Source organism: Panulirus ornatus, chromosome 56, assembly GCF_036320965.1.
Source record: "Panulirus ornatus isolate Po-2019 chromosome 56, ASM3632096v1, whole genome shotgun sequence".
NCBI classification, from domain to species: Eukaryota; Metazoa; Arthropoda; class Malacostraca; order Decapoda; family Palinuridae; genus Panulirus; species Panulirus ornatus.
Genome location: NC_092279.1, coordinates 7,850,044 through 7,877,543, shown reverse-complemented (window position 1 = coordinate 7,877,543; position 27,500 = coordinate 7,850,044). Strand labels below are relative to the sequence as shown.

Sequence of the window (27,500 nt, the reverse complement as noted above, 5' to 3'; positions counted from 1 at the left end):
ACGTCAGTAAAAAGGTCAAATTTACACTTGTCATAATTTACATTAAATCAGCTTTATTTTTCCCTTTGTATCTTCAACACACATTACCATATGATATACAAAGTCTATTTACAAACACCCGATTTAAGCATTTACATAGAAGTCTCGTCCTTGATTTACACACCTATTTACAAACAAGAGATTCAGAGATCACATACAAAACTACCGTCTTTGATTTACAATGTTTCAGTTTTACAGTAAATCGAGATAAGGACCCGACCTAACTTGAGTCCTCGATTTACATCATAGACTAAAATGATTTTCAACTTCATTTACAATGCTACCATGTTTACACCTCACAGCCCATCCCCCCATCTAATCTCTATCACCAAACATCATCCATGTCTAACAATGTTATACGACTTACAGAGGAAAGAAAAATATTCACTAACTCACAAGGAATAAACTCTTGTGAGTAAACTCCCTCACGGGAATAAACTCCTGGGAGTAAATTCCCTTCCCAGGAATCACCCCTTCCCCCCCATCACGGGAATCACCCCTTCCCCCCCATCACGGGAATCACCCCTTCCCCCCATCACGGGCATGGAGGGGTTGAGCACAATACGTGGCTGGGGTTGGGGAAAGTTCAAGGACGTGAGACTAACGCAAGGCCATGACGCATCGGACCCCACCAGAAAACTGCGTCTCCGACGAGTTTACGCTTACACACACACACACACACACACACACACACACACACACACATATACCCTCCGTATCCCCCCCCCCCCCTTCCTCCTTCGTGTAGTAGAAGTCAACTACAGGAGGCGGGTGTAGGGGCAGGGAGGAGCGGTGGGCTGGCAACCCTCTGTTCGTATTCCAATTTCTAAGAGACGGAACAGAAGAAGGAGCCAAGCAGCGAGTGCTCATCTTCCACTAAAGTTCAGGCTGATCCAGCCTTTCTTCGGCTAGTTCTTGGCGCTACCTTGCTAACGCGGGAAACAGCGATCTAGTATAATATATATTCGTATTCAGAAAAGCAATTCCACTTCATAAATGACCCCAGAGTAGGCGTTAATTATATTAACTGGAAATATATAAACAACTGCCATTACTACTACTACTACTACTACTACTACCACTACTACTACTACTACTACTACAACTTCTACCACTACTACTACTACTACTACTACTACTACTACTTCTACCACTACTACTACTACTACTACTTCTACCACTACTACTACTACTTCTACCACTACTACTACTACTACTACTACTACTACTACTTCTACCACTACTACTACTACTACTACTACTACTACTTCTACCACTACTACTACTACTACTACTACTACTACTACTACCACTACTACTACTACTACTACTGCGCCTAATGATAAACATTTAGCTTTCCTCTCACGTGAGCAAAACAGATTCTAAGGTCAAGCAGCCTCTCTCTCTAACACTGATGTTGTTTACGAATACATATTGTCAGGCAGACGAATTACAGCGAGCGAACAACCTGACGGGCGGACGAATCAGCGAGCGAACAAACTGGCGGGCGAACGATTGAAGTGGGGCGCAATGAGACGAGGAGAAAAGTGGTCTCAGTGAACCTTTACCATTTCACTGTCGTAAACATTGACCTGGTCACCTCACAGCAACGGTGCAAGATTTTACCAGTGACCAGCCCGCTCTGCTGCCCTGGGTCACCAACTGTTGCTGTTAACATAGCCACACGCCTCCCTAACCTAGCACATACTACAATATTCTCACTAGACTCTTCCTAACCTAGCCCAGGCTATAGTACTCTCACCAGACGCTTCCCTAACCTAGCCATACCAATCATACTCTCACCCTACTCTTCCTAACCTAGCCTAAGCTATGATACCTCACTAAGACTCTTCCTAAGCTAGCCTAAGCTATGATACCTCACTAAGACTCTTCCTAAGCTAGCCTAAGCTACAGCGCTCTCACCAGACTCTTCCTAAGCTAGCCTAAGCTATGATACTCTCACCAGACTCTTCCTAACCTAGCCTAAGCTATGATATTCTCACCCTACTCTTCCTAACCTAGTCCACCACAGGTCAGGGCGTGCTTAGGGAGTAAGGGAGAGACAGGAGGTTGCGGGAGGGCGCGCTGTGTTGGCCAGGGAGAGGCCGGGCTGTGCTAAATTGTTGATGTCCCGCCTCGGATCGTCCTCGCCCCAGGAGGACGGGAGGACGAAGAGACGGGAGGACGAAGGACGGGAGGACGAAGAGACGGAGGACGAAGGGACGGGAGGACGAAGAGACGGAGGACCAAGAGACGGAGAACAAAGGGACGGAGGACGAAGAGACGGGAGGACGAAGAGACGGAGGACGAAGGGACGGGAGGACGAAGAGACGGGAGGACGAAGGGACGGGAGGACGAAGAGACGGGAGGACGAAGAGACGGGAGGACGAAGGGACGGGAGGACGAAGGGACGGGAGGACGAAGGGACGGAAGGAAAAGAGAGACAGCTGGTGGGGAGGACGAGCCAGGTCGGGAGGAGAACAAGCTGAGAGGGAGATAAGGTCGGGGAGATAAAAGGTCAATGGAACGAGAGTTCGGGAGGACGAACGGCTGGGGGGAGGGGGGGGGCACGGACGATCTGTGGGACGAACGATGGGGGAGGGGTTGAGGGGGGCGAAGGAGGCCCCCAGTACTACACTGCCCACCAGGGAGACCCGTGGGGAGCTGGTCGAAATGTAATCGAGAGAATATGGCCCATTGTAGGCCTAGGTTATCATCATATATCCGAGATTGCCCTACTTATTTACTCTCTCTCTCTCTCTCTCTCTCTCTCTCTCTCTCTCTCTCTCTCTCTCTCTCTCTCACACCAGAGTTATCAACCCCCGGGCACGGTGACCTCCCTTGACCTCATCATCAGGAGGGTCAGGTCAAAGGCTAGGCCTGGTGGAGACACAGACAAGGTCAAAGACAGACAACAGGTATATATACACACGGAGCAAAAGAGAGATAGGCACAGACGGAAACAGACATCCACAGACACACACACACAGACAACCAATGACCTTAGAATAGGTATTCAAAAACAATGCAATGTATTTGATTGATGGCCGGAAAGCTATACATACTGTAGGCCTGCCCCCCTCAACCCCATCATCCAGGCCCAAACCCCATCCAAGGACCTCATCACCCCCCCCCCCCCACACACACACACACACACATTAACCTGAATATCTTTTCCTATCAACCACAGGATATTCATAGAATATTCCCCCCACCTCCTCTTCATCCTTGGAGACATACCCTCTCCCCCCCCCCCCAACTCCTCACGGGAAACATACACCCCCTCCCCCTCCCCAGAGATTCTACACTCTCTGTATACGCGACCTGGCCCACCCCCTGAACACCGTTAACAGACACTCCAGAAATATATACACCCCCCAGAAAAACCCTCTTCATCATCCCCTCAAATAACCCCTTAAAACCGTGTCCCACTAAACCCCCCAACCCCCTGAGAGACACAAGTCCCTACCCCTAGGATAAGGGACCCCTGAAGACGACCCCCCCTACCTTCCCCAGATAGGTCTGGAGTACACAATTATCAGGGGGAAGGTGACAGCTACCCCCAGACCCACTGCGCATTGCAGACCACCCACCCATTAAATACACTGCAAAATCAATACAGTAAGCGCAGCTCTCTCTCTCTCTCTCTCTCTCTCTCTCTCTCTCTCTCTCTCTCTCTCTCTCTCTCTCACGCTTTACTCTCACTTTTTCCTCTCCCCACTCCTGATCTTTCGTCTTATGTGTGTTATCTTCCATTTTATATTTTTCATTCTGTGTATCTCCCTATTCTCAGTTCAAACTTTGTTCTCTCTTCTCCTCGTCTTACTTCAAATCTTCCTTCTATCTATCTTATTCTCCAATTTCTCCCTTTTTTTTCTCATCTTGGTGTTTCCCTATTCTTCTCTCTCCTCCTCTCTCCTTCTTCTTTGCTTCTGTAAACAATGTCTCGTTTTTTAATTCCATGCTCTCTCTCTCTCTCTCTCTCTCTCTCTCTCTCTCTCTCTCTCTCTCTCTCTCTCTCTCTCTCTCTCTTCTCTCCACTCTGCTTCCTCTTTTATTTGTCTTCTTTTGTTTCTCCTTTCATTGTCCACTGATACTGCCAAACTACCTCGTTAACCGCCACTCCTCTTCATCTATCTATCTATCTATCTATCTATCTATCTATATATATATATATATATATATATATATATATATATATATATATATATATATATATATATATATATATATTGGTTTATTTATTGATCTCAGTATAATCACAATTCACTGTTAATGTCTATATAATCTAAATCTGATTTACCTTACTTGTCCTGTTTATAGTCATTTTCGTCCTGTGTATGTTCATATTCGTCACGTGTATACTCATGTTCGTCCCCTGTATACTCACTAAATACACACTCGCAGTCTCTATATTCTAACTACACTTGTACACTCACACCAGAATATCTGCATTTTCTTACGTCTTCGGTTAATCTGTATATATCTGTATATTCACATAGTTCTCCTATATACTTCAATTCAGTTCCCACTGTCTTTATTCTTACCCACTGAAAATCATCAGTTGGTGAAACTCATCATCTCCAGTGCCAGTACACTGAAGTTAACACCTGTTTCTAACCCCAGAATGACAAAGTTAACATCTTATTTCAACAGGTATTTCCACCACCATCCCCTTGCCCCCTACTCTTAAACCCTGGCACACGGCCACTAAGACCACCTCTGCCGACCCTTCTACAACGCTAGTGAAGACCACACCCTCTTAAAACACCATCAAAGACCCCCCCGCTCCTCCTTCACACAGGTACAACACAACTAAGAAGGCCTCCTTCCCTCCCTCCTTTCCCCCACCCTCGCCACCATGACCCCAGCACTTCACCCGGGCCGCCACCCGGGTGAACTTTGACCCCTCCTGCAGCATCATCATCATTATGATGTGCCTCAGATTTACTGCACGGGGGGGAGGGGGGGGAGACGCCCCCCCCTCCTGTGGCAGGGGTGGTCCAGCCCTGCCCCCCTCCCCCCTCCGCCTCCTCCTCCTCCTCTCTCCTCGGCCGGGGGCACGGACCAGCTAGAGAGAGAGAGAGAGAGAGAGAGAGAGAGAGAGAGAGAGAGAGAGAGAGAGAGAGAGAGAGTACACCAGGCCAACAGTAGGTCAACACCCGGGGCCCCCGAGACGTAGCGCTCACCGCACGCACCGTCCTGCTTGATCAACAACACTTGTGAATTTCTCTCCGGCCGTACGCACTGCACGTGAATGTCTACTCACAGTTCGTCTGAGAGAGAGAAGAGAGAGAGAGAGAGAGAGAGAGAGAGAGAGAGAGAGAGAGAGAGAGAGAGAGAGAGAGAGAGAGTAGAACTCTGAAAAATGAAGGGAAAAATGAAGGAAACAAGGACAACAACAACACCTACAACAACAACAACATGAGGGGGGGGGGGGCGAAAATCATGATGATGATGATTGTGGAAAGAGAAAGAATAAAAAGAAAGAGGAGGAGGAGGAGGAGGAGGAGGAGGAGGAGGAGGAGGAGGAGGAGGAGAGAAGGAGGAGGAGGAGAAGGAGGAGGAGGAGGAGGAGGAGGAGGAGGAGGAGGACAACACAGACATATAACTTCCTTATCGTGGAACCCAACATGGGAGATGATGATGATTGCCTTCCAAGTTATGTACGTGGGAGGTCATCCATCGCCTCAAGCCTCGCTCTGCAGTAACGACCACTGACCTCACTTGACCTGGGACACTGGCCGATTCCCAGAGCCCAACACAAACTGGGAGGGAGGAGCTGATACCTTCCATCCCGAAGTGTAACCGAACCTGCTTCGTCCCGGCCGCGAGCGCCTCTCCTTCCGCCGCTGCTGCAGTACAATAAGGGACGGTGGTCCCCTGTGTTTCGAAGCGCTTCGGAGACGAGATGATCCGAACCTCTCGGGTTCAAAAGCGCTGGCGGCAGCGCCGCCGCCACAGACGGACCTCACCGTCACCCCACAAGTGGGTGGGATGGAGGAAGCTTTAGGGAGGCGTGGGATAAACGGCAGGGAGGGAGGGAGGGAGGGAGGGGGAGGAGAAGGGAGAGGAAGGGAGGGGTAGGGAGGGTGGGAACCGGTTTAATCCCCCTAAGTACCGGAAATGTAGCTGGGGGATTACTGCTAATGGATGAGGAGCTGTGAGAGGGATGATCAGTGTGGAGGGTATACTCCACACTCAGGAGGTGTTGGGCCTACGGTATCTGGAGGAGGAGGAGGAGGAGGAGGAGGAGGAGGAGGAGGAGGAGGAGGAGGAGGAGGAGGGCGGCCCTGTAAGGTCCGGAGAGGGGGGAGTATCTTTGAATGAGTTTGTTCCGAGAGTGTCTGGAGAATGGCCCTGCGTCCGATGCGTTTAAGAGATCTTTTTTTCCCCTTCGAGTGCGTCTGTCTGAGAGGGACAAGGTCGTTTGTGCAAGTGTGTAGGAGAGCGGCATAACTATACAAGCGTGCAACTCGACTGTTGTGGGATGAAGCTGTACCTTCGAGTGTGTTTGTATGTGGCCTCTCACTCCAGGGTGAGTGCACAGTGGGTGTCGCGGTGTGTGTGTGTGTGTGTGTGTGTGTGTGTGTGTGTGTGTGTGTGTGTGTGTGTGTGTGTGTGTGTGTGTGTGTGTGTGTGTATGTGTGTGTGCGTGTGTGTAGGTGTTTGAGGATGCAGCCAACACCACCACTGGACACTCTGGGTACTTTAAAAAGGCTTTACGAAACCTCAAGCACTTTGAGCAGTTTTACATCTCGTCTCGTGTTCTTGATGTTGTAGAAACGTTTACCTTCTATCCACCCAGACACACGATCAAAAACAACCATTCGAAACACGAAACTCTTCCTTAAGCTGCCTGACGCTTATTCGTCTACCCACGAACTTCACGAAACAGTCTGGCCTTCTTTCTGTCCGTCTGTACGTATACACTTCCCTGGCCCCAGAGGTACAGTCTCCCACTCATTATCGCCGGCACAATAGGTCTCTGTGGCTGATCCCGCCGGCGAAGACCTCCTCAACAACCACCCCAGGCCTCCACCTCCTGCGTCCAGCGGCCATAATGACCCGACCTACCTCGCGTTTCAACGACCCATTTACTGTGTTACCTGTTCATACGTACGGGGCGGAGGTGGAGGGAGGGAGGTTTACACACACTGGTCTGACTCCACATCTTATCCTTACATTCTATCACAGAGACGTACTGGGTTTCCCAACACGTCCTTCGTCTGATAACCACATATGCTGGAGAACTGCGTCCTTGCGTCCTCGCGTCCTACCTTAACACTCTTCCAGGCCTTACTTCCAGGTCTTACTTCCAGGCCTTACTTCCAGGTCTTACTTCCAGGCCTTACTTCCAGGTCTTACTTCCAGGCCTTACTTCCAGGTCTTACTTCCAGGACTTACTTCCAGGTCTTACTTCCAGGCCTCACTTCCGGTCGAGTCCTCCTGGATTCTCTTCGACTTCAAACGTTGTCTTACCGGCCTTCCAAGAACGTCTCCCCTTATCTTTATGAACGTACATCTGCGCTTGTGTGTGTATGCACTGTGTGCACTGTGTACGTATGAACGTAGTTCATTTCCGACTAAATGATGAATTTCCAAGACCACGAAAGCTACGTTTCACACACACACACACACACACACACACACACACACACACACACACACACACACACACACTCATCGCTTACCTAACCCCTCACGTAATGAAGGGAAACGAGATAACAATCGTCGTACTTTCCCTTAAGACGCAGTCACTGCTGGGTCGTGGTCAAGCTACCTCCCACATAGATTGTCGTACAATCAGAGGTAAAACGTGGCCAGTGCAGACCCTTCAGTAACGCGGGTTTCGAAGCAAGTCTTTAACACGCCTTTGTTACCATCCTGAGGTGTGAGGTGAGACTTTGAAACTTAATATTTATTCCAGAAACACCAATAAAACCATCAGTAACTCAGAGCCCGTCGCGATGACCGCCCCAGCTAACATCCCCTAAGAACAGACCAGTTCAACAACACCAGCTCGACTTTCCTCTCAACCAAATATATAATTCGTGATCGTCCAGCAGTCATAACCTCACCACTGTACGTCCCTCCCTCACAACATCGTCTTTAACAACACACGCTTGTCACAAGGGCGTCCGCCTCTCTCTCTCCCGAGCTCTTCATCCATGTCTGACACTTGGGGTCCTGCCATTGCTTATATACAGAGAGGAAGGGCTCTTAGGTGGAGGGACGGACCTGGTCTGTGGCAGCCTCCACCACTCAAGGCCCCCCCGTCAGGTGGGCCCCACAACCTCACCCCACCCCCAAACCCACAACTCCGACCCCCACCCACCTCACCCATCCCCAAACTCGACCTTTCCAGCGCACTTGTTACTACTGGAAGTTCTTTACGCGTCGCCAGGTTCCAAAACATCTTCTGGAACATGAAGCATGAGGCAAGCGGCCATTCTCATTCACTCAATTTTGAAAAGGGTTGAACAGCCTCTCTCTCTCTCTCTCTCTCTCTCTCTCTCTCTCTCTCTCTCTCTCTCTCTCTCTTGGTCTTGCAAGTTTTTTATTTTACTCTCTCTCTCTCTCAGAGAGAGAGAGAGAGAGAGAGAGAGAGAGAGAGAGAGAGAGAGAGAGAGAGAGAGAGGCCGGATCCACGAGATCCCACATCTTACCACGAGACATGCAACACATCAAGACGACTTTGTATGCCAGTGTGAGGAGCTGGTAAGTTTCCAGTTATGGTCGGGCCTTCCATTATCCCAGCAGCGGTACACACACACGCCATGATGTGCCCTCCAACATGACTCCTAGCGTCCTACACGTCTCCTAGCGTTCTACATGACTCCCAGCGGTCTACGTCTCTCAGCGTTCTACACGTCTCCTAGCGTTCTACATGACTCCCAGTGTTCCTACACCATAGACCGGCCAGATTCCCTCAAAACCACGTACTCTACCACACCACCACCCCTACCACCACACCACCACCACATCTACCACCACCTCTACCACCACACCACTACCACCACCACCACAGCCACCCAAACATTTCGCAACCAAATAAGCTTCGTCACGAATGACATCAGAGAGATAACAAACATTCTGATGCATCACCAATAAAACATTTCCTATCAGTTACACCGCCAATTGCTTTCCCTAAAAAAAAAAAAAATTTCCCCAACGCCAATTACGCAACTTTTTCGGTTGCCAGGTGTACGAAAACGACTTGATCTAAAAACTGGCACAGCTAATGATGCACCTTATGGTACAAGCCTGGGAATATATATATATATATATATATATATATATATATATATATATATATATATATATATATATATATATTATACTTTGATGCTGTGTCCCGCGTTAGCGAGGTAGCGCAAGGAAACAGACGAAAAAATGGCCCAACCCAGCCACATACACATGCATATACATACATGTCCACACACGCATATATCTACATATCTATCTATCTATCTATCTATCTATATATATTATATATATATATATATATATATATATATATATATATATATATATATATATATATATATATATATATACGCCCAGGTATACATGAACACTTACCACAAACCACAAGAACCATTCGTGCACATCTGCAGGTCACACGTGCACACATCAGTAGGTCACACGTGCACACATCAACAGGCCACACGTGCACACATCAGCAGGTCACACGTGCACACATCAGCAGGTCACACGTGCACACATCAACAGGTCACACGTGCACATCAGCAGGTCACACGTGCACACATCAACAGGTCACACGTGCACATCAGCAGGTCACAAGTGCACATCTGCAGGTCACACGTGCACACATCAACAGGTCACACGTGCACACATCAGCAGGTCACACGCGCACACATCACCAGGTCACACGTGCACACATCACCAGGTCACACGTGCACACATCAGCAGGTCACACGTGCAAACATCTGCAGGTCACACGTGCACACATCAGCAGGTCACACGTGCACACATCAACAGGTCACACGTGCACACATCAGCAGGTCACACGTGCACACATCAGCGGGTCACACGTGCACACATCAGCAAGTCACACGTGCACACATCTGCAGGTCACACGTGCACACATCAGCAGGTCACACGTGCACACATCACCAGGTCACACGTGCACACTTCAGCAAGTCACACGTGCACACATCAACAGGTCACACGTGCACACATCAGCAGGTCACAAGTGCACACATCAGCAGGTCACACGTGCACACATCAACAGGTCACACGTGCACACATCAGCAGGTCACACGTGCACACATCAGCAGGTCACACGCGTCTATCTCTGTCGACGGCCAGACTACCCAACTACACACCACTTCCTGAACTTCAGAGCAAAACGATCGTTACTGGGAATCCGGGACTCGTGACGCCTCCGCCCGCAAAAGGTCAGAGGTCAATGTGGCAGTTACGAGGGTCAAGCGGTGTGAGCAACGCCACAATCCACAGGCACTTTTGTCTTAATTACCACATTGACCACAGACGACCTTATCTATCTATCTATCTATCTATCTATCTATCTATCTATCTATCTATATATATATATATATATATATATATATATATATATATATATATATATATATATACCTACGCTTGAGGCATGTACTTGTTTTATCGAACAACCCCTTAGCATCGATGAACAGCTGGCTTGACTGTGGACCGACTACCGCAACCAGGAATCGAACCTATACCCTGGCCGGCCCGTGAACGCATCACGGTCAAGAAGGCGTTACCGCTATACCACGGAGGTCCAAAACAACATCTATCAATCTATCTATCTATCTATAATAATAGACACCAGCTATATGGGAAGTCTGGCAACCCCTGTACACGCAGATGTGTGTTTTAGCGAGGGGTAAATTTCGCAAGGTTACGAGTCCAGTTTGACGGGAAGAAACTTGGCGGTGGGGAAGTTTGGCGACAGTGGGTTCAAAAGCTTGGCGGAAAGGTAAAGTTTAGCGGGAGGACGAGGCATGATGGGGTTTACCGGAAAGATGAGATGAAGCGGGAAGAGACTACAACAGGGAAGAGAAAATGATAAATTAAGACAAATTAAAATGACGAGTTAAGAAAGAGAGAAAAAAAATATATTCGCGACCCACCTCACCTGGAGGCAAAGTTCACTGGAATATAAACTTTGGCGGGAAGAAAAGTTAGGCGGGAATGGGAAATTTGATGGTTGGAGGGGGATGGGGAGGGAGATGGGAAGAGGGGATGGGGGGGAGATGGGAAGAGGGGATGGGGGGGAGATGGGAAGAGGGGATGGGGAGGAAGGGGGGAGGGAAGGATGTTAAACTGGACGCCATCACCGGAAATGCAATCCTACAGGAGAATGATATCTGGGGGGCGCGGGAGGAGAATGATATCTGGGGGGCGCGGGAGGAGAATGATATCTGGGGGGCGCGGGAGGAGGAGAAGGAGGGAGGGAGGAGACACAGGGTCGGGCGACGGGAAGATACAATTTCGCGGGCGGGTTCGGCGTTTGGCGGGGGGGGTAAGGGGAGAGAGAGGGGTTTGAAAACACTTTTGGCGGGAGGACCAGCTGAAGGGGCGGGGGGAAGAGACGGTTTAGAGAAGGACAAAAAAAAAAATAAAAGAAAGTATATCTGGCGGGAAGACTAGAGATACGAGAGAGACAGCGGGAAGAGATTGTGACGGGAAGACAAGGTAGTGTGTGTGTGTGTGTGTGTGTGTGTGTGTGTGTGTGTGTGTGTGTGTGTGTGTGTGTGTGTGTGTGGAGATAATAGTGATGATAATGGGACGCCTTGCTTCTCCCCATTCTAATTATCCACACATCCCATGTCTTCCACACGCATCTCTACCCTTAACAATGATCAAGTCTTCTCCTATCTACCATTACTACATCTGCTACTACTACATCTACAACATCTACTACAACATTTACTACTACTACATCATCATTACGCTTGTAGTTGACCATGTACATCATCATCAACATCATCATATCGTCTCTCACATCGCCATGACTCCCTATTATTCTACATACGTACCCAGCGACATTCCGCGGCGCAACAGCTCTCTCTCTCTCTCTCTCTTCTCTCTGTCTCTCTCTCTCTCTCTCTCTCTCTCTCTCTCTCTCTCTCTCTCTCTCTCCCCACTCCAGCATCTCCCATCTCTCTTCATCTCCCCTTCGATCGTCTGGCCACCTCCGCCATCACACCATCACCATCACCACATCTCCACCACCACCATAATCTCTCTCTCCCCCCCCACCTCTCTCTCCCTCACCCCTCCCTCACCAGCACGGACAGGGGGAGGGGGGTGCCCCCCCTCGTCGTCTCCCCCCCCCCCCCTACGTTCGACCACTTCCAATATTGCTCCTACGATCATAAACTGAAGCTATGGCTACTCATCATAAACTGAAGCTATGGCTACTCGTGGGAGGGTACGTACATACATACGTACATACATACATACCTACATACGTACATACATACATACCTACATACACACCTACATACATACATACATATCCTCCCACGTAAAGGAGAAGGGCTGGTACCTTGGCTCAACCTCCTCCTTCCCTCCCTCCCTCCCTCACAGCTCCATCGGCGTAGATCGGCCATAATTGAAGATCTCCATCAACGCCCCCACCACCACCACCACCACCACCACAGCAGCTCACTGGGTCATTTTCTTGTAAGTAATCAAACTTGCCAAAGACGGCCGAGTGGTGGTGGTGGTGGTAGAGAGGGGTGGGGGGGGTAAGAGGTGTGGTGGTGGTGGTGGTAGTGTTGGTGGTGGTGTTGTTGGTGATGTTGTGTGGTGGTGGTGGTGGTGTTGGTGATGTTGTGTGGTGGTGGTGGTGGTGATGGTGGTGGTGGTGGTGGTGGAGGGGGGTGATCATTAATCGCTGGTGGTGAGGGAGAAAAAAATAACAATGAGAATTTAAGCTTTCTCCAGCAAGGCGAAGAGCGGGTGTGTGTGTGTGTGTGAGAGAGAGAGAGAGAGAGAGAGAGAGAGAGAGAGAGAGAGAGAGAGAGAGAGAGAAACACGAAGCTGGTACGAATGGACGAAGCGTTCGTGTACACATTTCTAAACCCACACGAATCCCGACACCAGTACGAACGGCCGAGACTTTCGTGCTAGTCAGGTTTCGCCACGAATGACGGAAGTGACTACACGAATGGCCGAAGCGTTCGTGTCTGGTCGAGGCATCTACAACTGTGTCAAAAGCCCACGCACGCGTCCACCCATCCTAACTTTTCGACATTCGTGGAGACACGAACGTCGAAGTTAGTGATCTGGAGGTAATCCCTCTCAGAGAGAGAGAGAGAGAGAGAGAGAGAGAGAGAGAGAGAGAGAGAGAGAGAGAGAGCCAGCCAGCTCCGGTCCCGTGGAAGTTCAATTCTTTCCTAGGATAGAAACTTTCACCGGGAGCCGATGTCCCATAAGGGCGCCTTACGTCCCCAACTCCCACAAACTTGGAGAAAATTCTTCCGTGGGGGGGTTGTGTGGGGGGGGTTGTGTGGGGGGGGTTGTGTGGGGGGGTTGTGTGGGGGGTTGTGTGGGGGGGTTGTGTGGGGGGGTTGTGTGGGGGGTTGTGTGGGGGGGTTGTGTAGGGGGTTGTGTGGGGGGTTGTGTGGGGGGGTTGTGTGGGGGGTTGTGTGGGGGGTTGTGTAGGGGGTTGTGTGGGGGGGTTGTGTGGGGGGGTTGTGTGGGGGGGTTGTGTGGGGGGGTGAGGGTCGACGATATCCCCCCCCCCAACCTCCCCCTCTCCCTCCCTTCTGTCACCCTCCTCTTCACCACCAGACGACCCGCCAGTTTACGAGGGAAAATGTGAGATAGATAGATAGATAGATAGATAGATAGATAGATAGATAGAGAGAGAGAGAGAGAGAGAGAGAGAGAGAGAGAGAGAGAGAGAGAGAGAGAGAGAGAGAGAGTGTTCGTCACCACAACACAATGGTAGCGTGGACGGCCATCACAAGACTATGTGAGGAAACAATGGCGAGAAATGCAAGAGCAACGTTAATAACAATGTCGGATACAACACCCACCATCACAACCCACCATCACAACCCGCCACCACAACCCGCCACCACAACCCACCATCACAACCCACCATCACAACCCGCCACCACAACCCGCCACCACAACCCACCATCACAACCCACCATCACAACCCGCCACCACAACCCACCATCACAACCCGCCACCACAACCCGCCATCACAACCCGCCACCACAACCCACCATCACAACCCACCATCACAACCCACCACCACAACCCACCATCACAACCCACCATCACAACCCACCACCACAACCCACCACCACAACCCACCACCACAACCCACCATCACAACCCACCACCACAACCCCCCCACACAACCCCCCCACACAACCCCCTACACAACCCCCCACACAACCCCCCACACAACCCCCCCACACAACCCCCCACACAACCCCCTACACAACCCCCCCACACAACCCCCCACACAACCCCCCCACACAACGAGGGAAAATGTGAGATAGATAGATAGATAGATAGATAGATAGATAGATAGATAGAGAGAGAGAGAGAGAGAGAGAGAGAGAGAGAGAGAGAGAGAGAGAGAGAGAGAGAGAGTGTTCGTCACCACAACACAATGGTAGCGTGGACGGCCATCACAAGACTATGTGAGGAAACAATGGCGAGAAATGCAAGAGCAACGTTAATAACAATGTCGGATACAACACCCACCATCACAACCCACCATCACAACCCGCCACCACAACCCGCCACCACAACCCACCATCACAACCCACCATCACAACCCGCCACCACAACCCGCCACCACAACCCACCATCACAACCCACCATCACAACCCGCCACCACAACCCACCATCACAACCCGCCACCACAACCCGCCATCACAACCCGCCACCACAACCCACCATCACAACCCACCATCACAACCCACCACCACAACCCACCATCACAACCCACCATCACAACCCACCACCACAACCCACCACCACAACCCACCACCACAACCCACCATCACAACCCACCACCACAACCCACCATCACAACCCGCCACCACAACCCATCACAACCCGCCACCACAACCCACCATCACAACCCACCATCACAACCCGCCATCACAACCCACCACCACAACCCGCCACCACAACCCACCACACACCACCAACCACCACCCATCATCACCCACCACTACCCACTACATTACCACCCACCATAACCCACCACCATCCACCTCCACCACCAACACCAGCAGCTGAAACACCAGAGACAGCTACACCAACACCAACATCCCCAACACCAACACCATCAACGCCAACACCTCCAACAAGGGCTCCAGCAGCCAGTCATTGCAACACCAACAGTGTCAAAGGCAGAAATAGACCAGCAACACAGCAACACCACCACCACCAGCAACACAGCAGGAGCAGCAGCAGCATAAACACAGCAACACAGCAGGAGCAGCAGCAGGAACACAGCAACACAGAAACATCATCACCAACACCACCACCAGCAACACAGCAACACAGCAGGAACACAGCAACACAGCAGAAGCAGCAGCAGGAACACAGCAACACGGAAACATCATCACCAACACCACCACCAGCAACACAGCAGGAGCAGCAGCAGCATAAACACAGCAACACAGCAGGAGCAGCAGCAGCAGGAACACAGCAACACAGCAGGAGCAGCAGCAAGAACACAGCAACACAGCAGGAGCAGAGACACAGCAGGAACACAGCAACACAGCAGGAGCAGCAGCAAGAACACAGCAGGGACACAGCAGGAGCAGGAGAAGCAGAATAATTACTGCTCATAACAGCGGCCACCAAGCAAGGATTGTGGCTTCAGTATTTCAATATCAGCAACATACTCCCCCCACCCTCCACCTCCTCCACCTCCACGCCCTCCTCCACCTCTCCCTCCTAATCCACTCTCTGCTTCTCCTCTCACCCTCCGTGGCTCTCCCTCTCTCCCCCTCTCCCATCCTTGCCATCTTACACTCCTCTCACCTGATTCCATTTCTGGTTCCTTTGGTCTCCAATTCGTTCCTTCTCTTGTGTCGACATTGTATCTAATCTCTCTCTCTCTCTCTCTCTCTCTCTCTCTCTCTCTCTCTCTCTCTCTCTCTCTCTCTCTCTCTCTCTCTCTCTCTCATGTACGTGTATTGCTCCTCCACACTGCAACATTCTCCTCTGTCTCACCACAAAATATAATGACCATCTTAAACACTTTGTGTCTTTCTGTCTGTCTCATTCAATTCATGTCCGACCCCAAACACGTTTCATGTTCCCCGTCTTACTGTCTTTTCTGTCAAGTTATAGAATAAATTCTAGTGAACAACAAAAGGTAAATATGGAAAATAAACCCTACTTATGTATCACAATCTCCGATGACCGAGACCAACGTATACACTGCACAGAAACAGTAAGATAACTAGCAATTAAAATTCCAGCAGTGAAGGTTTGGGCATTTAGAATTTAAGAAATCAATGTTCACTACAGTTCACTGGTGTATCCCCATCTTGAACGCTGTGTTCACCCTTGATGACCCGACCCTCCCCATCCCTCGATAAGACAGATTATGGACAGACTAGAGGGATATGCAGCCAACACATCCATATCCCGACCTCAGAAGCAAATCCCATGACAGCCAGCTGACCGGAGAACTTAAAAACTTAATTTATCTAACTTACAAAACCGTGTGTGAAGAGGGCGACTTGATACGAGTACTCGAACATCAAAGTTTTAATTTTTTTGCTAATCTGGATCTAAGCAGCTTTTTTTAAGGCCATGTCTGTTTGATCTGGTTGGATGGAATGGACACATTCTCGTGGACAAACCGTTTCATATCAGATGAGGCGAAGTTGGCGAAGTTCTCTTCCATTAAACAGAACTGTTGACGTATGGAATGATCTACCACATTATAATCGTGCTTGAAACCAGCACCACACACAAGCACACCTCACAAATACTTCACTTCTAAAAGTCCAAATCTGACATCATCTGCGACGCCTTATTTACATACGAAGTTTACACACATTTTTCCATGTGTCTGCTTTCTGAGCCCAACCACACAAGTCTCTACCAAGAGCCACGAGAGAGACCCAGTGTTCTGCATGTGTGTGTCTGTCTGTATTGCTTGATCAACATACATGTCAAGAAATTACACACTGCAGATTGCACCCACGTCACTGCTGGCATGTTAGTGCTTGCGAATTACGACGGGAACAACACAAGACAAGGGAGAAGTGAAACACAAACACGAGAGTTTAAACGACCATTTCTCAATGATGGTAAAATATACATTTTCATTTATCTTTACCGTTTACTGAAATCGTACGCTTCTATGTACCGAATTCTTAATAATAATAATGATAATAATAATAATAATAATAATAATCATTATTATTATTATCATTATTATTATTATCATTATCATTATTTTTTTTTTTTTTTTTGCCTTGTCGCTGTCTCCCGCGTTTGCGAGGTAGCGCAAGGAAACAGACGAAAGAAATGGCCCAACCCACTCCCATACATATGTATATACATACGTCCACACACGCAAATATACATACCTACACAGCTTTCCATGGTTTACCCCAGACGCTTCACATGCCTTGATTCAATCCACTGACAGCACATCAACCCCGGTATACCACATCGCTCCAATTCACTCTATTCCTTGCCCTCCTTTCACCCTCCTGCATGTTCAGGCCCCGATCACACAAAATCTTTTTCACTCCATCTTTCCACCTCCAATTTGGTCTCCCTCTTCTCCTCGTTCCCTCCACCTCCGACACGTATATCCTCTTGGTCAATCTTTCCTCACTCATTCTCTCCATGTGACCAAACCATTTCAAAACTCCCTCTTCTGCTCTCTCAACCACGCTCTTTTTATTTCCACACCTCTCTCTTACCCCTACGTTACTTACTCGATCAAACCACCTCACACCACACATTGTCCTCAAACATCTCATTTCCAGCACATCCATCCTCCTGCGCACAACTCTATCCATAGCCCACGCCTCGCAACCATACAACATTGTTGGAACCACTATTCCTTCAAACATACCCATTTTTGCTTTCCGAGATAATGTTCTCGACTTCCACACATTCTTCAAGGCTCCCAGAATTTTCGCCCCCTCCCCCACCCTATGATCCACTTCCGCTTCCATGGTTCCATCCGCTGCCAGATCCACTCCCAGATATCTAAAACACTTCACTTCCTCCAGTTTTTCTCCATTCAAACTCACCTCCCAATTGACTTGACCCTCAACCCTACTGTACCTAATAACCTTGCTCTTATTCACATTTACTCTTAACTTTCTTCTTTCACACACTTTACCAAACTCAGTCACCAGCTTCTGCAGTTTCTCACATGAATCAGCCACCAGCGCTGTATCATCAGCGAACAACAACTGACTCACTTCCCAAGCTCTCTCATCCCCAACAGACTTCATACTTGCCCCTCTTTCCAAAACTCTTGCATTCACCTCCCTAACAACCCCATCCATAAACAAATTAAACAACCATGGAGACATCACACACCCCTGCCGCAAACCTACATTCACTGAGAACCAATCACTTTCCTCTCTTCCTACACGTACACATGCCTTACATCCTCGATAAAAACTTTTCATTGCTTCTAACAACTTGCCTCCCACACCATATATTCTTAATACCTTCCACAGAGCATCTCTATCAACTCTATCATATGCCTTCTCCAGATCCATAAATGCTACATACAAATCCATTTGCTTTTCTAAGTATTTCTCACATACATTCTTCAAAGCAAACACCTGATCCACACATCCTCTACCATCATTATTATTATTCTTAATAATGAAAAATGATAATTCATAATGATGACAATAACAATAATATTATCATTATAATTATCATTACCATTATCATTACTATCATTATTATTATTATTATTATTATTATTATCATCATTATTATTATAATCAATATTATCATTAAGACGATATCAAAATATATATAACAAAAACATGACAACACAAGATTTACAGGGGAAAACAAAAAACAAAAAACAAACACATTGACAAACAAAGCAACACAATGAAGGCAAAACATTGCAACCAAAACAAGACAAAGAAGGGTTGTTGTCCCCCCCCCCCCCAGGTTGTAGGACAAAGAAGGGTTGTTGTCCCCCCCCCCCCCCCCCAGGTTGTAGGACAAACAATCTTCTCAAAGTTTTCAAGTCAAACTGCAGGACAAACATGTACTGAGGGTGGCCGCCTTTGATGTCTGCCCCTGTACGATATTATATAATATGGCCATATTGGATACCAGGACAATACCAGGTACTAGGGGAATATTGGATATTGGATACCAGGGCAATACCAGGTACTAGGGGAATATTGGATATTGGATACCAGGGGAATATTGGATATTGGATACCAGGGGAATACCAGGTACTAGGGGAATATTGGATATTGGATACCAGGGCAATACCAGGTACTAGGGGAATATTGGATATTGGATACCAGGGGAATATTGGATATTGGATACCAGGGGAATACCAGGTACTAGGGGAATATTGGATATTGGATACCAGGGCAATACCAGGTACTAGGGGAATATTGGACATTGGATACCAGGACAATACCAGGTACTAGGGGGATATTGGATATTGGATACCAGGGCAATACCAGGTACTAGGGGAATATTGGATACTGGATACCAGGGGAATACCAGGTACTAGGGGAATATTGGATATTGGTTACCAGGGGAATATTGGATATTGGATACCAGGGGAATACCAGGTACTAGGGGAATATTGGATATTGGATACCAGGGCAATACCAGGTACTAGGGGAATATTGGATATTGGTTACCAGGGGAATATTGGATATTGGATACCAGGGGAATACCAGGTACTAGGGGAATACTGGATATTGGATACCAGGGCAATACCAGGTACTAGGGGAATATTGGATATTGGATACCAGGACAATACCAGGTACTACGGGAATATTGAATACTGGATACCAGGGGAATACCAGGTACTAGGGGAATATTGGATATTGGATACCAGGGGACTACCAGGTACTAGGGGAATATTGGATATTGGATACCAGGGGAATACTAGGTACTAGGGGAATATTGGATATTGGATACCAGGGGAATACCAGGTACTAGGGGAATTTTGGATATTGGATACCAGGGGAATACCAGGTACTAGGGGAATATTGGATATTGGATACCAGGGGAATACCAGGTACTAGGGGAATTTTGGATATTGGATACCAGGGGAATACCAGGTACTAGGGGAATATTGGATATTGGATACCAGGGGAATACTAGGTACTAGGGGAATATTGGATATTGGATACCAGGGCAATACCAGGTACCAGGGGAATATTGGATATTGGATACCAGGGCAATACTAGGTACTAGGGGAATATTGGATATTGGATACCAGGTACTTGGGGAATATTGGATATTGGATACCAGGGGAATACCAGGTACTAGGGGAATATTGGATATTGGATACCAGGGGAATACCAGGTACTAGGGGAATATTGGATACTGGATACCAGGGCAATACCAGGTACTAGGGGAATACTGGATATTGGATACCAGGGCAATACCAGGTACTAGGGGGATACTAGGATACTAGGAGAATATTGGATATTGGATACTAGGGGAAATACTGGTTACTATGGAATACTGGATACTTAGGAATATTGGACACTGGCGGATAATGGATACTAGGGGGTAATGGACACCAGGGCGGGATGAATACTAGGAGGTTTGGATACTAGAGGATACTAGATAACATTTGGGTACTGAATACTAATGGGTACTGGGGAGATAATGGGTACTAGGGAGATGTTCATGTGACCCCTTTAAGGAGTCAAACAGGTAATGCATCATGGACGTAATGGGCGGAATGGGTAATGGAACGAACTGGAAGTGTGTAATGGGAGACGAGTCTAAGGTTAAATATGGGTACAAGGGGGAAGGAATTTCCCTATTTCAAGGGGAGTAATTTGAGTGGGAGTAATTATGAGTAATGGCTTCAAAAATATGATGGAGAAAAGGTAGTTAGAGAGGAGAAATGAGGTAGTTAATGACCTTAAGATGTGTTTATGGGATGGGAGAAAGGGAGTTAATGGGATGGGAAATAGGGGGTTAATTGGATGGGAGAGAGGAAGTTAATGGGATGGGGCAAAGGAAGGTAATGGGATGGAGAGAAGAGGTACTAGGATAGGAGAGGGAGATAATGGAAGGTAGAAAGGGAGTTACCAGGATGGAAGAGGAGTTAAGAAGACAGGAAGAAGCAGTTAATAGGATGGGAAGGAATTAACAGAAAGGAATAAAAGAAACTCAATGGGATGGAAGATAGGGGGGAAGGGTCATGGAATAGGTGAAGAAAGTCGAGAGGATGGGACCATATTAATGGGGGGGAGAAGAACAGAGGAAGTTAATGGTGTGGATGATACCTAATGGGGTGGGAGAGATGGTCTGACGTAAGGGCAGAGGGAGAATAGGTTAAATGTTAAGTCTCAGAGACGGAGCTAATGACCCGGGGGTCATATAATGACCCGGGGGTCATGTAATGGCCCAGGGTCATATAATGACCCGGGGTCATATAATGACCCGGGGTCATGTAATGACCCGGGGTCATATAATGGCCCGGGGGTCATATAATGACCGGGGGTCATATAATGGCCCGGGGGTCATATAATGACCCGGGGTCATATAATGACCCGGGGTCATATAATGACCTTACATGATGACAACAAGGGACCATGAGGAAAATGACAGCCACCGCGAAAGTGACTGTCACCATCAGACGGACCACCTCCCCCTAACAATGGCATAATGACAGTTATAATTATGCTAATGGTGAGTATAATTGCCAGACTAACGACCGTGGTCATAATTCCAGTGATTTCCAGCGTCACTGATAATGATAATGACAAATACAATGATGAAAATTATCGTAATACTTACAGTGTTACAACGAAGGTGAATACATTATACGAGGGGGGAAAAAAAATGATAGCGATACTGATAGAAAATGGGATATAGGACGAATATAGAAAACGTGGATTTTCAGAACGCAGTGAAGATGGGATGCAGGGGAGGACGCGACCAAAGTGAAGGCGGGGGTTCTAACGAGGCAGTTCAGACAGCCAGCACCTGCCACGTCATAAAGGTCTCTCTCCCCCTTAATCACCTACGACGGGGTCATCCATCGTTAACCCCCGAGAGCTTTCCAGCCCTGGTGGCGGGGAGGGGGGGGGGGGGGAAGTGGGGGCTGGAAGAGTGGCTTCCAGCCCCCCCATCACTGAACTTAGCCATTAACACGACGGGTCTGAACTTAGCCATTAGCACGATGGGTCTGAACTTAGCCATTAACACCATGGGTCTGAACTTAGCCATTAACACGATGGGTCTGAACTTAGCCATTAACACGATGGGTCTGAACTTAGCCATTAGCACGATGGGTCTGAAATTAGCCATTAGCACGATGGGTCTGAACTTAGCCATTAGCACGATGGGTCTGAACTTAGCCATTAACAAGACGGGTCTGAACTTAGCCATTAACACGACGGGTCTGAACTTAGCCATTAACAAGACGGGTCTGAACTTAGCCATTAACACGACGGGTCTGAACTTAGCCATTAACAAGACGGGTCTGAACTTAGCCATTAACACGATGGGTCTGAACTTAGCCACTAGAAGCCTAGTATGACCCCATCTCCCTCCTCAACACAGCTTTACTTAAATAAACGAAATAAATAATTATAGACGATTAAATACGATTATAATGCCTGACATTACGTCATCGATCCTTAACTGGCAAACTACCAGTTGTTTACACAATAGCACTACGATGATACAGGAAAATGTCATGTTATATTTTGTGCTTCGTAGTGGATATTTCATCTCATTTAGCCAAATGTTAAGAAGAATCTTAAAACTGAAACGTAAGAAAAAAATATTATTATATCTAGCCTGAGCCATGGTATGAGGGAAGCCATTAAATCAGATATTTAATCACTATTACACACGTGACCTCCATGAATTGTAGGGGAAAGCTGGGATCGGAGATAACAGATAACAATACCGTCTGACTGATAATAATAATAATAATAATAATAACAATAATAATAATAATAATAATAATAATAATAATAATAATGATAATAATAATAATAATAATAATAATAATAATGATAATAATAATAATAATAATAATGATAATAATAATAATAATAATAATAATAATAATAATAAATCAACAAAGGGTATGAAGTCAAACTAAAGGTGCATTATCTTCCTTCCCAGCAACCAACCATACAATCCCTCCCTCCCAGTAACCAACCATATCCTTTATCTATCTCGTTGATCGCTACTGATAACGGAACCCGCCCCCCTCCCCTCCCCTCCCCTCCCTAATCTAACTTTCAAAAACAACTTTCGGAACCTCCCCACTCCCCACTCCCCATCTCCCTCCCTCCCTCTTAATAACTCCAAGAACAGCTATGATGACCCGTCTACCTCCTCCCCTAATCTAACTTTTAGAACAGTTATGCTAATTAAGTCTTCACGCTCCCCCCAACCCCTTCCCCCCGTACGTGTAAATCAATCATGGAGGCCAACTTACCCAGCACCACCAAAACCCCCACCCACCCACACCCAGCTCCCTAACAAGCCCATCCGAGTGTAAATCAATAGGGCAGTTAACTGCTGTACGACCTGGTTATTCCAGCAACTTCTCCCTCTCTTCCAGGGTAATACCTCATCCCTAGCGACCCTTAACGAGCAAATTGCTCTCGACTATGGGTACCTGTTCATTACCAGAAGCCTCGTCCTCTAAGGATTAGTGTCAACTCAGGGGATCAATCTAGATAAAGTTCCCCCACAACCCCACCCACAACTCCCACTCATCAACTGGTACGAGCTGGCGTGTTGTGAGTGCCTCATTCTCCTGTGTTATGAGTGGCTTGTAGTTGGCCTCCGCCACAGTGGCTGGTGCCATGTGTGTGTGTGTGTGTGTGTGTGTGTGTGTGAGGAGGCAAATGCTGAGTGTGTGGGGACACTTAATCGAGGGGGACAAGGATGAAGGGCGTACGTGGCAGGAGGAGGAGGAGGAGGATGTAAGTGTGTGTGTGTGTGTGTGTGTGTGGTTGAGGAACATGCAGGGGGCGGGATCGTCCCGGAGCTCCGCCATCGTGAGGGAGGAGCTGAAGGCCTCGCCAACACTTGTAACACGGTGTTGGGGGTAGGGAGAGAGGAGGGAGAGAGGAGGGAGAGGAAGGGAGAGGGAGGATCAGGGAGCGTCTCAATGTAGGTCAGGTGTGCCACTGGGTCTTGAGGGGAGAGCAGGGGGGGGGGGGGGGCCCTCTGTGTGGCGGACCTACGCGCTGGGACGCCTGACGAAGGTCTGGGATGCAGGGGTCTTCCTGCTCTCTGCCTGGTTCCTGGGGGGGGGGAGGGGGGAGAAAGGTCATAGGTCATAGGATCAGTCACGTGGGGGTTACGGAGGGAGGGAAGGGTCGTTAGGGAGGGTGGAGGGAGGGAAGGGTCGTTAGGGAGGGTGGAGGGAGGGAAGGGTCGTTAGGGAGGGTGGAGGGAGGGAAGGGTCGTTAGGGAGGGTGGAGGGAGGGAAGGGTCGTTAGAGAGGGTGGAGGGAGGGAAGGGTCGTTAGGGAGGGTGGAGGGAGGGAAGGGTCGTTAAGACCTGCGACGTGGGGTCCAGGGTGGGGGGGGAGGAGGGGGGGGTCGTCGTCAGGACTCGCCACGTGGGGTCGGGGAGTCGTCATGACCAGTGGGGGGTGGTGGGAGGGTATTGAAGGTCGTTAAGACCAGCGTGTCACGACCACCACGACGACCTTGGGGACGTACGGACGTACGGACGGGCAGGCTGGCGGACACGACCCGTCGTGGACCACATAAAAATCGCCCGCCTTTGAGCCACGCTGGGAAACGACTCTCGTTTTCGGTTTATTTGTTCTCTTTGTGTTTCAACTGCTGCCCCCCCCCCTCCCCCACCCCACCCCCTCCCCCCACTCCCCACCCCCACCGTAAAACACAGCCCGTTTTCGCTCCGGGTCGACTGTTTGTATTTCTGGTCTTCGGAAAACGAAGGGGCGGGGCGGGTGGGCCAGGGGCGTACATCACGCCCACCCGGATAAGCGCCCATTCAGACGCGACCCAGTCGAAAGATACGCGCTTACCCAATCCATCTATCCTCCTCCTCCTCCTCCACGTTGCCAATCCATCTTTCCTCCTCCACCTCCACGTTAGCCAATCCATCTCTCCTCCTCCTCCTCCTCCTCCACGTTGCCAATCCATCTCTCCTCCTCCACCTCCTCCACGTTGCCAATCCATCTCTCCTCCTCCTCCTCCACGTTGCCAATTCATCTCTCCTCCTCCTCCTCCACGTTGCCAATCCATCTCTCCTCCTCCTCCTCCACGTTGCCAATTCATCTCTCCTCCTCCTCCTCCACGTTGCCAATCCATCTCTCCTCCTCCACGTTAGCCAATCTTTTCGTTCTTCTCGGTGTATATTTCCTTCCCTCCTCCCCCTCCTCACATCCCATCTTCTTCAACATGCATGAGGGTGAGGGGAGGAGGCAGAGGAGGAGGAGGGGGGACGCTTCAACTCTCCCTCCTCAATACATGTCATCCTTGGGAGGCGACGAGATGCTAGCCAGTTGTAAAGTCTGGATCTGGGGGACAAGAAAGTGAGAGACGGTCCTTACACACACACACACACACACACACACACACACACACACACACACGTCTCAAGGTCTTATGGGGCAGAAGGATCTCTCCTACGCGTCCCGAGCTGGGATCCGTCACATCTCCATTGCCTTACTCTTGGGCTGAACAGATTGGACAAACGGAGGAGGAGGAGGAAGAAGAGGAGGAGGAGGAGGAGGAAGAGGAGGAAGGAGGAGGAAGAAGGGGGACTTAGCACACAAGAGGAGGAGGAGAAGACTTTAGGTGCAGAAGAGAAGGTGGAGGAGGAGGAGCACCTACGCCCAGGCACAGAGAGATAGAGAGAGACACACGTATGTGTGTGTGTGTGTGTGTGTGTGTGTGTGTGTGTGTTGTGGGCAGGGCTAAGCCTGACAACAACCATCACCCACGCCACACATCGCCACAACAAGATCCTCTCCCAGCAATAGCTAGAATCCGCTGAACAAGTGGATGAAATCGTGATGATGGACCGTGGCTGTGGGCCCCCTCCCCCTTGTGTGATGAAACTGTGTGGCTACACAGGATCAAACCCGACCACCACGACTCTCTCTCTCTCTCTCTCTCTCTCTCTCTCTCTCTCACGCCCCTCAACACCACTACAAGCGTTCAGTCTCATGTTAAGGAGATGTGGTAAATCAAGCGAGCCATATTGACGACGTGGCATATATTGAACGAACGTACAACAATTACCTATTGAATATCTAAAATACATAATTACTTGATGAATATCAAATTAGTTTACCCAGCAACGTGATAAGAATCTCATTAATATGCCCAATTAAGTGTTAAATAACTAACACGACTAATGAATATGTATTTTCTTTTTTATGTAACGTGGAATGATCCACTCTTGCAATTCGTACATGAATTCATTCGAATACAAAATATCTACGTCTCGATCACAGAGTCAATCACGAGTTTGTAATGATAATGATCATTATCAGAGTTTGTAATGATAATGATCATTATCAGAGTCTGTAATGATAATGATCATTATCAGAGTTTGATAATGATAATAATAATAATGATAGCGCTTATCCATGACCGGAAGTCCCTCGAAAGTACATACAATCCCTCGTCATGTCAACAATATGGACGGGAATGATGCAATTCAAGTCTTGAAAACCGACCACACACACACACACACACCTGACAGCTTTCGATCCGACGGTCACCTTCAGCCACAGCTTAGCGACAGGCCCTTCAATTTAAACTTTTAAGCTGTGAGAAAGCTTCTTTCATCTAAGCCTGTAAACAATCTCGAACATTCAGTCTAAACTTACGACGCGACTGACCCCCCTTCAGTCTAAGCTTACGACACAAGAGACTTCATCTAAGCTTAGCACCCAAGTCCCTAAGCTTATTCTAAGTGATAAGCCGTACAGCATAAGCTTAAGTGAAGACTAACTCCTTCAGTCTCGAGTTAAAGACCAAAACCCTTCAGACTTAGCTTACGTAAAGGCCAACCCTTCAGTCTAAGCTTAAAAATGCTTAAGAATGACACAGCTTACCACTTCAATGTCAAGTCTTGTTTCGTAAGTAGTTCCTTAAATTCGAGTTTACATTTGTTCAGCGTTCACCCTTCAGCCTTAACGACTTCTTGTAGCCTTTTTCCCCCCACATAAAGAAAATACAGAAACAAATATTTACTAAATGAAAAAAAAAATATGTGAATTATGT

The 27,500-nt window shown here is 48.4% G+C and overlaps 1 protein-coding gene across 14 annotated transcripts in view; it reads right to left on the bottom strand.

Moving 5' to 3' along the window:
* Rdl (Resistant to dieldrin) overlaps positions 1-27,500 on the bottom strand; it is a 386,180-nt gene that overhangs the window by 277,813 nt on the left and 80,867 nt on the right. The gene's annotated exons all lie outside the window — the stretch shown is intronic.